Source organism: Excalfactoria chinensis, chromosome 6, assembly GCF_039878825.1.
Source record: "Excalfactoria chinensis isolate bCotChi1 chromosome 6, bCotChi1.hap2, whole genome shotgun sequence".
Taxonomy (NCBI): Eukaryota; Metazoa; Chordata; class Aves; order Galliformes; family Phasianidae; genus Excalfactoria; species Excalfactoria chinensis.
This window is the reverse complement of record NC_092830.1, coordinates 5,858,493-5,873,030: the sequence shown is the minus strand read 5'-3', so window position 1 is coordinate 5,873,030 and position 14,538 is coordinate 5,858,493. Positions and strand designations below refer to the sequence as shown.

Genomic DNA, 14,538 nt, shown 5'->3' with positions numbered 1-14,538 from the left:
AGAAAAGGGAAGTACAAGATCCAGCCTTTGTCCAATTACTGTGGAGTAATTTCAAAGCTATTTGGGGAAACACTTAAATTACTTTCTGGAGATGCTTTCATTATTGAAGTTCCTCAAGCAAATGAAAACACTCTGAGTGCTCCTTCCTCTCATTAATAAGGAAGTTTCCTCATTTTCTTGTACAATACAAATGAAAGGTAATGCACCTGAGAATTAATTTGAATTCTCAGACATTCATTCTTGTTTCTTTAAGATTCTAGAGGATCAAAAAGGAACCTGCTTTTCCCCGGTGCTCCTTCTGAAGCACAAAAATAAACAGATAGAAATAACTCACAATCTGTAGAAGTCTACAACACAAGAATAAGGTACAGTCAGTCCACAGTGGGGGTATAACCCTTGTAAGTCTAAAAGCATAGGGCAAAAAAATTACTATTGAAGCACTTGTTAACAACACATGCCTCAATAGTTCTCCCTTTGGTTCAAGGAATAGAAGAAACCACCCAAGTCACCCTATCCTAAGTAAATCAGTTCTTCCTCACAGCATACCAGAGTAAGCCATAAGACTACACAAATGTAACCAGCTTATTCCTTAGCAGGAAAAAATAAGTTCAATCAGTTCCAGAAGATGTGAAACATTGATTACAACCTTATTTTTGAAACTTACTCTGAACTGAATTAAAAAACAGAGGTGACAGCTTTTGAGACAGCTGAATGTCAGATCACAGACAAACAGCTATTTCAGACAGGTAATAAACAGCCACAAGAAGATGCTGAAACTCTGGGGTGTTTCTACATAAATAAGATCACAGGCATGGAAAAAAAAAAAAAAAGTAACATTTTCTCCCTTCATTTACCACAACTGAATATTGCTCCCATGCAGAAAATGACATTAAACTTACAATACGTACAACTGACAATAAGGAGAAAGAAGAGGGAAAACATATCTTGAAACAAGAAGCCTGTTCAAAGATATCCCTCGACCCTGAGGAATTATCTTCTTAGTGTTTCAGCTTAAAAAAAAAAAAAAAAAAGAAAACATGATGCACATAATTGTCCCCATCTTTAGCCAAGAAAGCCAGGTGACAGCATGGAAGAAATGCTAGTGAATGTTGCCTATTCCATACAGACTGCAAAAGGCTGAACCTGTTAAGAAAATAGGTCGAAGCTTACACATGCTTTTTTTGTGTTAATAAGACACATTTGTGTACAGCGTGCCATTAAGAGCTGGACTTTTCACTCCCGTTACAATTTTGTTCAGGATTAATATTCTTGAAGACTATCCTGTGCTCTTCTGCATTCCCTTCCACTTTTAGAGAGTATTAAAAGAACACAATGATGGCTAGAAAAGCCCTATGAATCCACAGCATGTTGTTCCCTCTATCCTTCAGCTCTAACATGTACTAGAGATTAGTTCGTGTCTATAAAAAGAACAGCAGCTGTTAGTGCTTGTCTACTTACAAGAGGCTTGAAAAGCATATATTAATTAGGGAGAATTTGTTTAGGAGTACTTGAAAACTCTTGCGTGTACTCCCCTGTGTAACTAACAACTTCACTTTGCCTTCACTTCGACTGACCCTACCATAATCATTTGTGGAAAAGCCCACAAAACTCATTACACCTAAACCTCTCACTTAAAGTCACCGACATGTTAACCCCAGTGGCATTTGGAATAAATCATTATTAGTTCTTATTTCATCTCATCTTAGCAGCTTTATTTGCGTCCTGTATCCTCTATTTGGCAGCCATTCTTTCCGCTTTGCTGTCTCTTTACACCCCTTAACAGAGATGACTGATTGGATTAAAATAATTCAGGACTGAGATGATTCATGTTTCAGTTAAAGTCAACTGTACAGGCTGTTCTGCACTAGCGAGACTGCTTGCCGTTTACCATGCACTTGGGCATATTCCAGTGACGTGGAGGTGTGAAAGGACTAGGGCAAAACTAAGGCACTTCCCTTTGGCCTTTCATGCTACAGCAGCTGTTCACAGAGCAGCCTGCTGGCAAAGGGAATAGCAAGCAGCGCTGAGTTAACAGGCTCTTTACCACAATGGGCTCAAGCTCAAATTCAGACTTGAGTCACAAGCAAAAATATTTGGCCTGATCTTCCAAGTAATTCTGCAAAACTGCTGTGGTCCTATAAAGAAGGTGCCAAGAACCAGTGTAATAAAAGCCTGTTGCAAGACAAGTCTGAAGCAGCACCTAAAAAGGCAATGGCAAGCTGCTAGCCTTTCCAGCTTCCACACTGTCAAGGATCTTAGTTGCTATGTTTTGCAGGTTATAGGCTCAGTCACCATACCTTTGGGAATCTACTTTTTATCCAGCAGTGGACTAGAAAAGGACATCACATGGCACTAAACACTAAACTAAATCTCATGTAAGGCAGAAACAGTCTGCTATCAAAGAGCCTGAAGAGCAGAGCCGTAGATGGTTTTATTAGAATTACTGAAACAGATAGAAAGGAAAACTCTCCCCCCACACACTGGTAGCAAAGAGTACTTTTCTTCAAGTCCTATGTAAGACCAACAGCAAGTCTGATACCCAGAAAAAAAGGCACACAGATAAATTGCACACACATGCCTGATCTCCTTATTTCGACTGGTGCCATGTTGTTACATAGGACATTCTGGGAAAAGCTGCAGCATAGCCTTCATCCTACTGATCCCTCCAGGAAAGATAATCACATCTCAGTAACCCAGACACAGCAGCTGTATGTCTCTGCTCCTGTAACAACTATTTACACAGGACCCTAACAAGAAAGGTCCAAAGCTATGTCAGTCTCAGTCATTTCAGTGGCTGAGCAGCAGGTATCTCAGTTCAAACACTTGTGCTTATAGCCTCGCAGTTGTTAATGTCACAGGAACGTGAAGAGTTCCATGTTATTGATTACTTTTTATAAAAGTAATCTTAACACAAAGAAATGAACTATGAGTACTGGCCACATGTAGCAATATCAGACAAGGGCCACAATCCCATGCATCGCATTTTATATGGAACAAAGAAGGGTTACGATGCCTTCCTCATGTCCTATCACATTCATAACCTAAATGCTCATTTTCAAACAGGCAACAGGACAACTCCTGAAACTTGACAACTGTGAACTTTGACATAACTCACAAGGACAGAGAAATGAGCAGATGATCAGTATAAGCCTAATAAACTCAGTACATTTTCTCAAGGGCAGATCCAGCCTGAATAGTCTAATAGAAAACACACACACAAAAATATTTCTTTGTAGAAAAGTAATAGCTTAGTTACAGCAGCCCTGTCAGCAGCAGAACCCTGCTGGAGACATGACACAGGAATTCTATGTACCTGGCTCACAGAGCAAAGCAAATGGTGCAAGGGATACGTCAGCATAGGAAAATGCTAGTACATTTTCCAAACACTGATATCACCTTGACGTGCATGGAGATATCAGGATCTTGTGATGTTCCACCACAAATCCAGTCTCACAGTGTTTGGTTGGCACACAAACTACAAACATTTTTTGGCAGCGGACTTGGCTCCCAAGATTAAGATTCACCTGAGGGTAAAGAATGGGATCAGTGGCTGGAAAAACAGAGCAGGATTAATTCCTCTGCAGGACAAACTTTTTCCTTACTCTTCAAATATTCGACCTACACAAACAGCAAAACTGCTTCAGATTCAACAGCAAAAACACTTTGGACTCCGTTCAGGAAAGCTGTAACCAACGCTTGCCAAGAAGACCTTACGTAGGACAACATTTTTAAGATCCACCTTCATTCCGGCTACTAGAATAAGTACTAAGGCATGAAGCACATAAATTCACAGGAAAAAAATAGCCAAATGAGATCTTCTGATGTTAACTATAACCTCCCGCAAGCAACCCAAAACAGTTTGAACTAAAAGAAGCCTCATGATATACCTCTTATTCCATCCTTGTTTCAATGCTCATATTTACGGAGTCATCAGTAGTTTTCTTATACTACAGTTTATCCTGGAGACAGTTCCTCCTCTCCTGTGTTTCTCTCCCTCCACAGAGGATCTGCTCTCAGCATCACCATCCAACTTCAGCATTTCGCTTTGTCAGAAATAATTAGATTCAGCCACTAAAAACCTGAACTTGACTCATACATAAAAAGTTGCTTAAGGGAACTTTCGCAAAGCATGTTTTACCCACAGAGCAAGAACAAAGCTGTTATTAATGACCCTCAATATTTAGTTTTCACTGTAACTTCCACATATATAAAACAACAATTCATCAACGGACAATAATCTAAGACCATATCGTTGGATAGAACAGCTGCTCTTATGCAAACTCACAAAAAAAAGATGTTTCCTGGAAAGGCTGTAGGACATCTACTGGCATGCTTGCAGTCACCATGTTTTCTTATACTGCAAAAGTAGAACAGAAAACCCACACCCCTTCCACAAAGCAATGAGCCTAAGGGTTTACAAAGAAAGAGACCATAGATCTAATGTAGAAGCACTTCTTTTAACAGCTCCAGTACTTTAAAGGGTACCACACACAGATTCACCCTTCAGATTGGTACAATCCCTTTTTATCACATTTTTGTCAGATGCCTAAAGATAGTCCTAAGCATAAACATTTACATAATCCCTTAAGACACATTACTGAACAGAAAGATTTGATAAAACACAGTGGCAGACAGTAATTACCAAATGTACTTCCAATAGTTTTCCAGTTCATTATTAACTGCTAACTCCATGCAACTGTATATTAGTTAATTTCCTAAGTTCAGTTTTTTTTTAAAGCCAAGGCTTAATACTGACAGATAAGCTGTCTGCTAACTGGTTTCCTCTCAAGGCTACTAAACACTTTCTTATAACAAAAAAGCCAAAGATTATACTGAAGTGTCTTCACCAAAGGCAGATCTTGCCTGACCAAGCTGGTGACCTTCTGTGCTGGAGGAATGGCTTTGGTGGATGGGGGAAGGGAAGAGATGCTTGCCAGCCTGAGTTTGTTTCTGACATCCAGGTGTATTTTACTTTATAAGAGTAAATAAAAATCAAGCATTTTAATGGTAAAATGTAATTAATACAATTATATTATGTCATTGTGTATAGACTTTCAAGAACCCAAAGTGTAATAGTGTATTCCCTTGAGGAAGCTCTACATTAAAATCACTGTGTATTACAAATATCTATCAAATATTCCTTTAATGCACACATTAAAAAAATACCTATTTGTGAAGAAGGCATTGAAATAGACCTATGAGCATAAGCAACCGATCTGCTGGGGATGGTTTTAAGTGAGCAATTTTTGAAAGAGGGCTGAGGCCCAATAGGTTTCTGCTCTACTAATGGGACAAGAATTGCCAATGAAAAAAGGGAGTCATTGACCAGCAGAGTCATCCAGCACACAAGCATAGCGCTAACAGGATGAAGCACGAAGCCATGAATTAGTACAATTTCCACAACTATCCTTATATATTAATCAGAAAGAAACTCAAAGTAAATGATATAGAGCAGGCCGCTGTGAACATCAAAGAGTTGTTTCTGCCCTGCCTAGACACACACTACTCTCTTCAAGGTCAATTACTACTTCCATTCATAAAAAAAGCTCCATTCATATAAAATAAAAACCAAAACTTAAACAATATAAAGTTTGAATTTAAAGCATCAGGAATACAGTAGGGCTCAGCCATAAAAGAAGCAATGAAGGAAAGAAAAATACATTCTTAAACTTGGAGTAGCATTCCCCATGGTCAGGGAATATGGTTATCATGACAGCTCTGCATTTCCTAATGCATACACCCAGTGTCAGGTTGTGAATTTAAGAGCACCGCTTCTCCAACTGGCTTTCAGTAGCATTAACACTCTTCAGACCAGTCACACAACTGGGGAATAACCGAAAGAAAAGAACACAACTCAAAGTTTCAGTAATACTTCCCGCCTTACTTGTCTGTATTAGATATATGACACAAAGTGACGAGAAAAAACAGGTATTTGACTAACCAAAATAATTCCTCTTTTTCACCTTGAAGTTCCACATTCAAGTACAGAATTTCTTTCCCAGTGCCACTGCTCATCTTCATACAGTTGTGCAGAAGGCAGAGCCTACTCACCTGAGTCTCCACCTCCTAAGAGATTCTTATTTTCCCCCAGCAGAGAACAACAATCATCCTGCTGCCCACTCCACAGAGCCAGAATGCTTCACAAGAGCTTGGCACAAAACAGTTTCTCACTTCTCTTCATAGCCCTGATCTCTGCAGGGTCTGTTTAAGCCCAAATCTCACTCCCTTCTACTAGGCAGGTTCTCAAATCAAACATCCTTGCCACTCACTCCAGTGACAGTCCTGCAGCAGTCCAGAATTCAAGCCCCTCCAAAGTCTTGCCTCCCAGAAGGGCCTAGTTTGCACTATAGTTGACTCTTCTAGTACCCATTTTCAAACAGTTCACAATAGCCTTGAGTGCAAAAGCCAGCATTAAATACAGCCCTCTCTTGGCTTTTAAAGCAGTCACATATGCTTCTGTCTCTGCATGTAAACAGATTAAATCCAGGTTTATAACAACCCATCAGCTTTTATTCAATAATATGATGTATTCTGCTGCTTCTGTCATCTGCTAAAGTCTGTGTAACAGGAGAACAGGTCAGAACCCTGGAAGTTAACAGATCTATCTTACTTGAAATACTGTTTCCCAAATGCACAGGTTAAGACTCACTTTCTGCTGTCGTTCAGTGAAGTAAGAAGAGAGCTTAATCTTATGGAGGGCCAAGTAGAGGCAGTAGTAACAGGCAACTCAGTGGCAAGCAACAATTACTTCTGAAAACCATTCCTCATCTGAAAAACAAACATGCAAACAAATAAACACCATCTTTCAGGTCCTGGATCTTTATGTTCACTTATTCCCTGTTAGACAGGTTAACTCCCATGTAGTTTTAGAAATAAAAGCTGTTCAGTATGCACACTGCAAGGAACATTTTGTCTGAAGGAATAAAAAGCCAAACATTCCAGGAAACTTCATTTCAATAAATCTCACCCATTTTAATTCTTGCTTAATATCTAACTGCCACTTTAGAAGACAGCTAAAATGAAAGGAAGGTAAAAAGAAAACACAGCTTAGGATAAACATCAGCACCACATCAAAATACAGTGATGGCAAAAAAGAAGACAACAAACAGTGAAATGCTGTCAGACAAAATAGCCTTATGTAAAACACTCCCCACTTTCCTGTTACAGACTCCTCAGCAAAAGAATACAAAAGCTACCATCTTGTGTCAGATTTCTCCCCACTAACTCGAACCTCTTGGAATACTCTCTAGTGCAAAACCCAGACCATAATGATTTCAGAAAAGGGACAGAAGAGGCCACAGCATGGGTTAGAGAGCCATATCTGGCAGCTTCCTTTCATTATGCTGCCTCCTGAAATGGAAAGAATCCCCATCACAGCTGAACATGCTCTGTTGTTACCGGGTCACAGCACAAAGGCAATTGCTTACTAGAACAGGTCATGAATGTGGCAATGGTTTGAGCCGCCTGAAACTCCAGCTTTTTAAAAAATGAAATTACTGCATGAGTTCCCAAAACAACACAGCTGAATATTCACCATCAGTGGAAGTTAAATCGAGGAAAGACAGGATTTGGGGTTTAGATAAGATCAGTTCATTTCTTTTATGAGGAGACAGCCAGAGCCACATGGCCTGGCCAGCAAAGCCATATGGGTAGGAACAGATTAACATCAGTAAGAACACACTGTGTAATAACTGAGTCACATGATATGGATCCTGATGGAAACTAGGCTTCAGCTAAATGTAGCTTTATTTTTTTTAACCAACCTTTTAAAGATGACTCCCTGGAAAGAAAATCAACTAAGTGTAAGCAATTTACAGGGATCTCAAATCACCTCTAAATTTGCCAACTAACATTAAAACGAAAGAAAGTAAAAAGTCCTGTGGCAATAAAGCAGCGTCCCCTACTGACACTTTTGGGTATTGGTGATTAGTTTCCCACTTGCTGAAGATTTCCCACCAATAGCAGTACCTTGTTCACAGTTCTGGACTGGATATTGATCTGGAAAAGGGATCCTGTTTGTTCAAGGGATACACAGTGGAACTTCAGCAACTGAAACGCTTGGAAAGTCCCAGGTTAAGTGCTACCACACGCTGAGTCACTGTAAATGGCACACAAGATCACGGTTGATTTGACAAGTCAGGAGGACACCGTGCTTCCCCTTCAACATACGACTGACTTACAAGCACCTGACTTCCCTTGCCTCCTTCCTCCAGAGCTAGTGGTTTCACAGTCTCATTAAATGAAAACTGCCATGTTTAGATGGAGTTGTCATATTTCCCTTTTAACAAACATACTACTCCTTTAGTAACTTACTCTGGATTACCTGACAATTCACTAATGTTTGACAAATGTACCTGATGCCTGAGAGGTGAGCCATTGCAATGCTACTATTTGACAGGGCCATCTACCTGCAGTCCCACTCCAGCAGCTGCCAGGATTACTTGAAAATTATTATCTTTATCCACAGCTCCCAAGTGGCCGAATAATTACTTGTAGGGTACTGTGAGGAAAGCTGCTTAGCCAGTTCATCTGTTCAGTTTACTGCTAGATGGAAAGCTCTTATGAATTGTTGGTCATTCTATTTGTTACAGTCAGATAGATCAGCACAAAAGAGCAGAATGGTAAAAGGACTAACACAAAAGGAATGCTCACCTGTCCCCAAGGTTCTATGCTCACAGGGACAAACTCCACAAGGGAGACATCTCCAAACAGAAATCCTTTCCCAGAGGCAGCCAGCCCTTAAATGAGGTCTAAAAGAGTTATTTAGAAATGCCAGCTGGTTTGCTTTCCTCAGCTAAGTGAACCCTGTCATCAGAGGTCAGAGTTCTTCCAATAAATCATCAGGATCAACTGAACAAATCATCAAATTGAGGCACCAAGTAGCCAAACTGCACAAATTGATACTCAACTACCGCTACCTTGCAGTAATCTCTGAGCAAAAGTATGGCATTAAATCCCTCTATGACTTTGGCAAATCAGTTTACCAAGGAACTCAAGTTTATCCATAAGCACACACAGTATTTGTGCTTGAAGTACTCCAAAACTGAAGGCTTTGCATAAGGGTTTAAACCATGAACCTTTTTCCCCCATATTCAATGCATTAGTAAAGTCTTAAGAAAGATGCATTGACTGATTAATCAGCCTTCAACTGAAAACTGCAGAGAAATAATGAGTAAAACCATATTGGAGAAGATTCCTGATGACTTTACCTTCATACAAATAGCATGCATTTATAGCTTAATATTTACAGTTGAATAGTGAGCTGGAATGGAAAAGCTGAAATTCACCTAAAAATACCTATTATCTACGTGAATTGCGAAATACCTAAAAAAATCAGCACCTGAACCAATTAGCATCACAGAAACCAGATGGAAAACACAACAACAAAGTAGCAACAACCTAGGCTACAGCAACTAAGTGTTCTCTCCAATAACATAGCCAAAAGCATAAAAACAATAGGGAGAAAAATAACTACTTACACTCACAAGGCCTTACATTTACAGGAATCTCTAATAAAACACCCTCACTTCCACTGCCAGCCCTTAAATGAGGGCTGGGAAGGGGTGGATCCTGGCTCCAGCCCTCCCAGTCAATCAGCTGCATTGCGTGCACCTGAGCTCCCCTGGGTTGGCCCTGCCTTCCTACCAGGTGCTCAATCACCGCTTCAGGCCACAACTTAGCATTTCTGCCACCTGTTACCATACCTACACAAACATATACAAAGTTTAAACAAATCGATTGCCTTTTACAGTATCATTTCACTTTGATCTCAAGAATAATGTAACACGTGCTGGTAACTAGACTTGCTATCTGTACAGCAGCAAGCAATCCAATAAAACAAGGCACTTTAGTTTAGCAACGGCTCAAGACAGCAGCAGTCTCAGCCTGCGGCGTGCTTCTCTTCCTTCCAGAGCAACCATCGTGGTGCTCACATTGAGACCAAAAAGAAAGTTGCAAAGATGACTTCGGCTCCTTAATCTGCAGCAAAACAAATTACCTGAGCTTCACTCCGCCTTAGATACGACGATCCCTTCGTGCAAACCGCACCACTAAGCCACAACCCACGCCGACGGGAGCAGCGGCCTAGCTGTACCGCAGCGGTACCGCAGCGCCTGTCCCTGGTGCTGAAGGGGAGCGCGGGGCCGGGCGCGTGGGGACGGCGCGCGTGGGGCTGCGTGCTAATGCCCACAGCTACCGGGCGAGGGCCGCGTGCTCCCCGCCGCCACAGCGCCGCTTCCCTCGGGGCTGCAGCCCGGAGCGCCGCCGCTTTCCGGCCGCTCCCCACCTCCCGGCCGCCGTCTCGTTCCTGGGGACACTCATGGTGGGTATCGTGTTCCTGCTGCCCCCAGCTTTGCAGCACTTTGCTGCTCTGCCGCCAACGCCAAGGGGGGATCTTAGTTCAAACAGTGGGATTTAAAACTTTTAGGGCACAGAAGGGAACGGCTGCCGGACTTAGGGCCGGTACTCGGCGGCTGCCCCCATTCGCTGCCCACGCCCCCCTCCTCCCCCAGCCACGCTCGGCGGCGGCCGCTTTAAGGCCCCACCTGGGCTGCTGCTCTCCTTCCCCTCGGGGGCGGTGCAGGGCTGCCCTCGGGCTGTGTCCTGGTGCACCGGGAGCGGCTGTTGACTGGTGGCAAAGCAGCGTGCGGCCGCGAGCAGCAGGGCGGCCCGGCCTTAGCGCGTGCAGTGCTCGCAGCACCGCGGCTGGCACAGGTGGGTCGCTACGCGCTGCTGAGACGAGCCCGGACGGCTTTGCTACAGCCTTGGGCTCCCGGTGTTTGTGCGGAGAGGAGCTGGTGTTCGCTGTTGCAGAGTTGCTGTAGGGGGAAGTGTTTCCCGCTGCAGGCTGTGCGGGGAGGCAGACACGGGTGGGTGAGTGTAGCTCTGGGAGTGAGCCCCGTGTAAGGTTGAACTTCACAACGCTGTGCGCTTTTGCAGGTGTATCGTGCCTCAGCTGTGCGGTATCTGCGCAGGCAGAAGTAGCGGTACGGAAGCTGTCGTCAAAGCCTTATGCAGAGCTTGCTGTGCTGTGCCAAGCCCCGGGCTCTCTGGAGGCCAGCCAGCACCGTGCAAGTCCTGTGACATCAGTGTCAGCTCTGTCCCTGCTCTCTGCAGCTGGCAGCGATCTGCACGTAGCCCTTTCGCTTTATTTTTTTCTATGCATCTGCATTTGTTTTTAGTGGCCTTTTTGTGGTCTCTTCTCTCCTGTTAGAACCCCCTGTAGCAAAGCACAAATGAGAGCAGTCGCAGGCTGGCTGTGAGCTTTCCCGGTTGCAGCCCGGAGTCAGAGGAGAGTGACACGTGCAGAACAGCAAAGCATTTTGCAGCCCTCTTTCTGGTTCAGATGCTTCTCTTAGAATACGAGCTCTGCATTTTAATCCAGTTGCTGTTGACTCATTTCATGGTCTGAAGCTGGTAACCTAAGCACTGTGGGTTCAGCTGTAGAAAGGAGGTGGTCATGTTTGCTGCAACAACAGGTGTTTTCATGTTCTTTCTCTTTAAGAAGAGTCAAAAACGAACAAGATCTTGTTATCTCGGTGAAGTAGGTGCCACAGAGGTGTTAAGTATTACACGTTGCAGTGGGTGCCCTTGAAAACCATAACTGAGATGGTGTGAAGGTGAAAAGTTTGTAACATGCCCTTAAGTCGTTTTGTAAACCGGGTCTTTGCAAATACCATAGAGAGGTGTGACTGCTTCTTTCCTTTCTCTCTTCCCACAGGTGTGGTTTGCAGCTCAAAGTAGTTACTAAAGCTAGTAGAGTCTTCTGAAGGTGAAGGTTGGCTACACTGTGATGTATATCCAGGCTTTTGGGATAATAAAAGGAGGCTATTGCAGGAGAAAAAGTCACTTAACACCAAAAATAGTGTAAAATGTGATTTTATTTCTGTAAGGATAGAAGCATTTTCAGAGGACAATCTGGTAGTAAGTGGGGAACCTGATGAGTATGTAAGGTGATATAGGCTGCAGCATACAGCCAAACAAAGTGGTTTGAGCTGCATTTCTGGTGGCGTTATATTACAGAGAAGGGGAATAATACCCCATCATTGTATTTCTCTAGTGCATCTCCCTGGGAATGCTACTTTATAGTGTATGTTCACTTAGTGCATATACTATTAGGGCCTACAGACACTATTATGGGAAAGATAACAACAAAGCAGAACTTGGTGGAGCTATGTGATTTTATTTCTTTTGTGCTGATTAGTCTGTATGTAGTTCTGATGGGTTGAAGTGATCAGAACCCAAATACAGCCACTTCTTCCTCATTATTCCATGTGTTATATAGTCAGCTCTTGTTAATCCAAAAATAATGGACAGCACCAGGGTTGCACGTATCAGACATATTTCAACACCTGACTTTTTGTTGTGCAACACGGGCTGTTGCAAATCAGAAGTCAGATAAATGTGCACTCAATCTGCTTCTGAAATGTTACGAATGGATGATACAAATGATATCACCCTGTTGCTGCAGTAGTAGTAATCAAAGGCTCTCTTAGGGGCACTCTACCACAGGAGCTAAAATACATAATGAGTAATGTGGCCAGCCTAACAAAGTGGTAGCAACTCGAACAGTTGGAATTTCCATGACTCGTTTCCTTCCATCTTAATTTAGCATTGGCTCTGGAGGTTTTTATTTCATTCACTTGATGTCTGTACACTTCCAAGCATGCAGGTGTAGCTTTCAGAAAGCCCATTCGCTGTAATGCAACGTGGTCTCCTAACATATGTGAATTGTTTCCGCCAGTGTACAATCTCTGACGTAGCTGTGGAAGGATGGCTGTGCTCGGGCTCTGAGGCATTTATTGAAGGCTGGAGCACTCTTTTATGTCTATGGAGCCTGCTGGCATGGGGATCTGCAGTGCCTGGTACCCATCCAGCTTTCTCACAGCTGTTCCTATCAGTCATTTGGGGACAACTCTGAGGGGACTTGTTGAGCTCTGAACAAATCTTTGTTTTGGTATCTGGAGAGAAAGATGTCACCTGGTTTCTGGAATGTTTTTTCACTAAGTGTCACGCCTCACATCAGTGGCTTCATTTGACTCCACCTTGCTTCTTTCTTAAGGGAAGATCTATGCCCATGTCATAGATATTTCACCTGGATGGAGAATGTAGGGAAGAAGGCCCCCCCAGGACAAACAAAACTCGGTTGAGTAAGTGAAAAGTGAATTTGGAGCAGTCTAAGAAGTGGTTATCTAAAGCAAATAAACCTAATCCGAACACCACAAGGTTCTAAAAACAAGAGGGTTGTTTACTACATACAGCTTTCTTCATCTGTAGGTTTCCCATAAGGTTTGGTGGAGGCTTCTGCCAATAGCTGTGATGGCAGTGCATCTGCTGCTCCAATCCATTTCCCTATGTTTGCTATGGATTTTTGACTTAGTGAGTGCATTTGTCTGTCTGTCTTCTGAAAAATGTGCAGAATTGAAATAATCATCTAGGCAGGTCACTGGCTTTCTGATCTAGAGGCTGCCCTAGTAGAAGACAGGACAAGCATTCCCAGCAAATGCAGTTGTGAGCAGAAGGGGTGGAGGCTGTCTGCACCTCTCTTAGACCTCATTTAAGGGGGGAAAGGATCTGTGGTTGGAGATGCTTCCCTTGTGGAGTTGTTCCTGTAAACCTAGATCTTCAGAGGTGGGGGTGAGCACTTTTTCTTTGCAGTGCCTTTCCGTTGCACTAGTCCCTTTGTCATTACACCTTTTCTGTTGCCACTCCACAGCAATGTTCTTATTGCTACACTCAAGAAGGGGCACCTGATAGCATGGGCATATGAAAGGACTCCAGTCCTGTTTTGTTAAAGGGCAGTGAGGGCCAGGATTCTGGTCCATCTCCTACTTGGTCTTCAAGTAAGTGCCAAGCTGTACTGAGTTAATGTGGATGCATGCGGACACCAAGGCAGTAGAAAACAAGTCACCTCAGTTCAATATGCCATTCAAATGACAGTACCCTTATTGAGATTATCACTTAAGTTTCATAGCATGCTACCCAGCCTGAAGGGATCTCAGAGACCTTTTAAGATGACCTAAACTGATAAGCGGGTGGCATGCCATGCATGTGAAAGTAGGTTAGAAGTACATAGTGTTTGATTAAGCAGTATTTCTATTTCTTAATAGTCAGTTGTTCAGCTTGCTGTCTGTGCAGTTGATTTCTGCTATAGCTTTTGCTTTTTTTCTCCATTGAATGTTTAATTAAAGGAAGGAACTGATCATACATGAAAATGTAACCTTTCTTCTCCTTTGTATGTGATATTCTCTTTGCTAGTGACTCGCCATGTTTGGTTTACTCTCATTTTTGTTGCACTCTCCTGAACATTTGTAATAGAGCCAAGAAAAGGTAGTAGAAAAATGCAGTGAATTCCTGGGAAAAGGGAAGGAGTGATGCAATGGGAACTTCTTTCATGTGTGTCTGTGGACCTTTAGAATTAAATTAAGAAATTCAGTGTATGACTTAAAGAGGCCTAATAGATTTTGGTTGTTTTTTTTTGTTGGACAAGCCTAGAAGTTCTGTGGTTCAGACTATAGAAAGTACATCTTTTTTTCTCCC

General features: G+C 42.7%; 2 protein-coding genes across 7 annotated transcripts in view; one reads left to right on the top strand and one right to left on the bottom strand.

The window, feature by feature from the left end:
• WAPL (WAPL cohesin release factor) overlaps window positions 1-10,142 on the bottom strand; it is a 112,011-nt gene extending 101,869 nt beyond the window's left edge. Inside the window, exons 1-2 of the mRNA XM_072339992.1 lie at window positions 9,998-10,142; window positions 6,650-6,768 (exon numbers count right to left, since the gene is read on the bottom strand). The gene's annotated coding sequence lies outside the window, so the exon portion shown is untranslated. The remainder of the gene's footprint in view (window positions 1-6,649; window positions 6,769-9,997) is intronic.
• Window positions 10,143-10,569: 427 nt separating this feature from the next.
• Window positions 10,570-14,538, top strand: part of LDB3 (LIM domain binding 3) — a 112,761-nt gene continuing 108,792 nt past the window's right edge. For 5 of the 6 annotated variants that reach the window (XM_072340162.1, XM_072340164.1, XM_072340163.1 and 2 more), the window contains exon 1: window positions 10,577-10,713. The gene's annotated coding sequence lies outside the window, so the exon portion shown is untranslated. Of the gene's footprint in view, window positions 10,714-14,538 lie in introns of all 6 variants that reach the window. The other variant, XM_072340165.1, reaches the window with a different exon arrangement.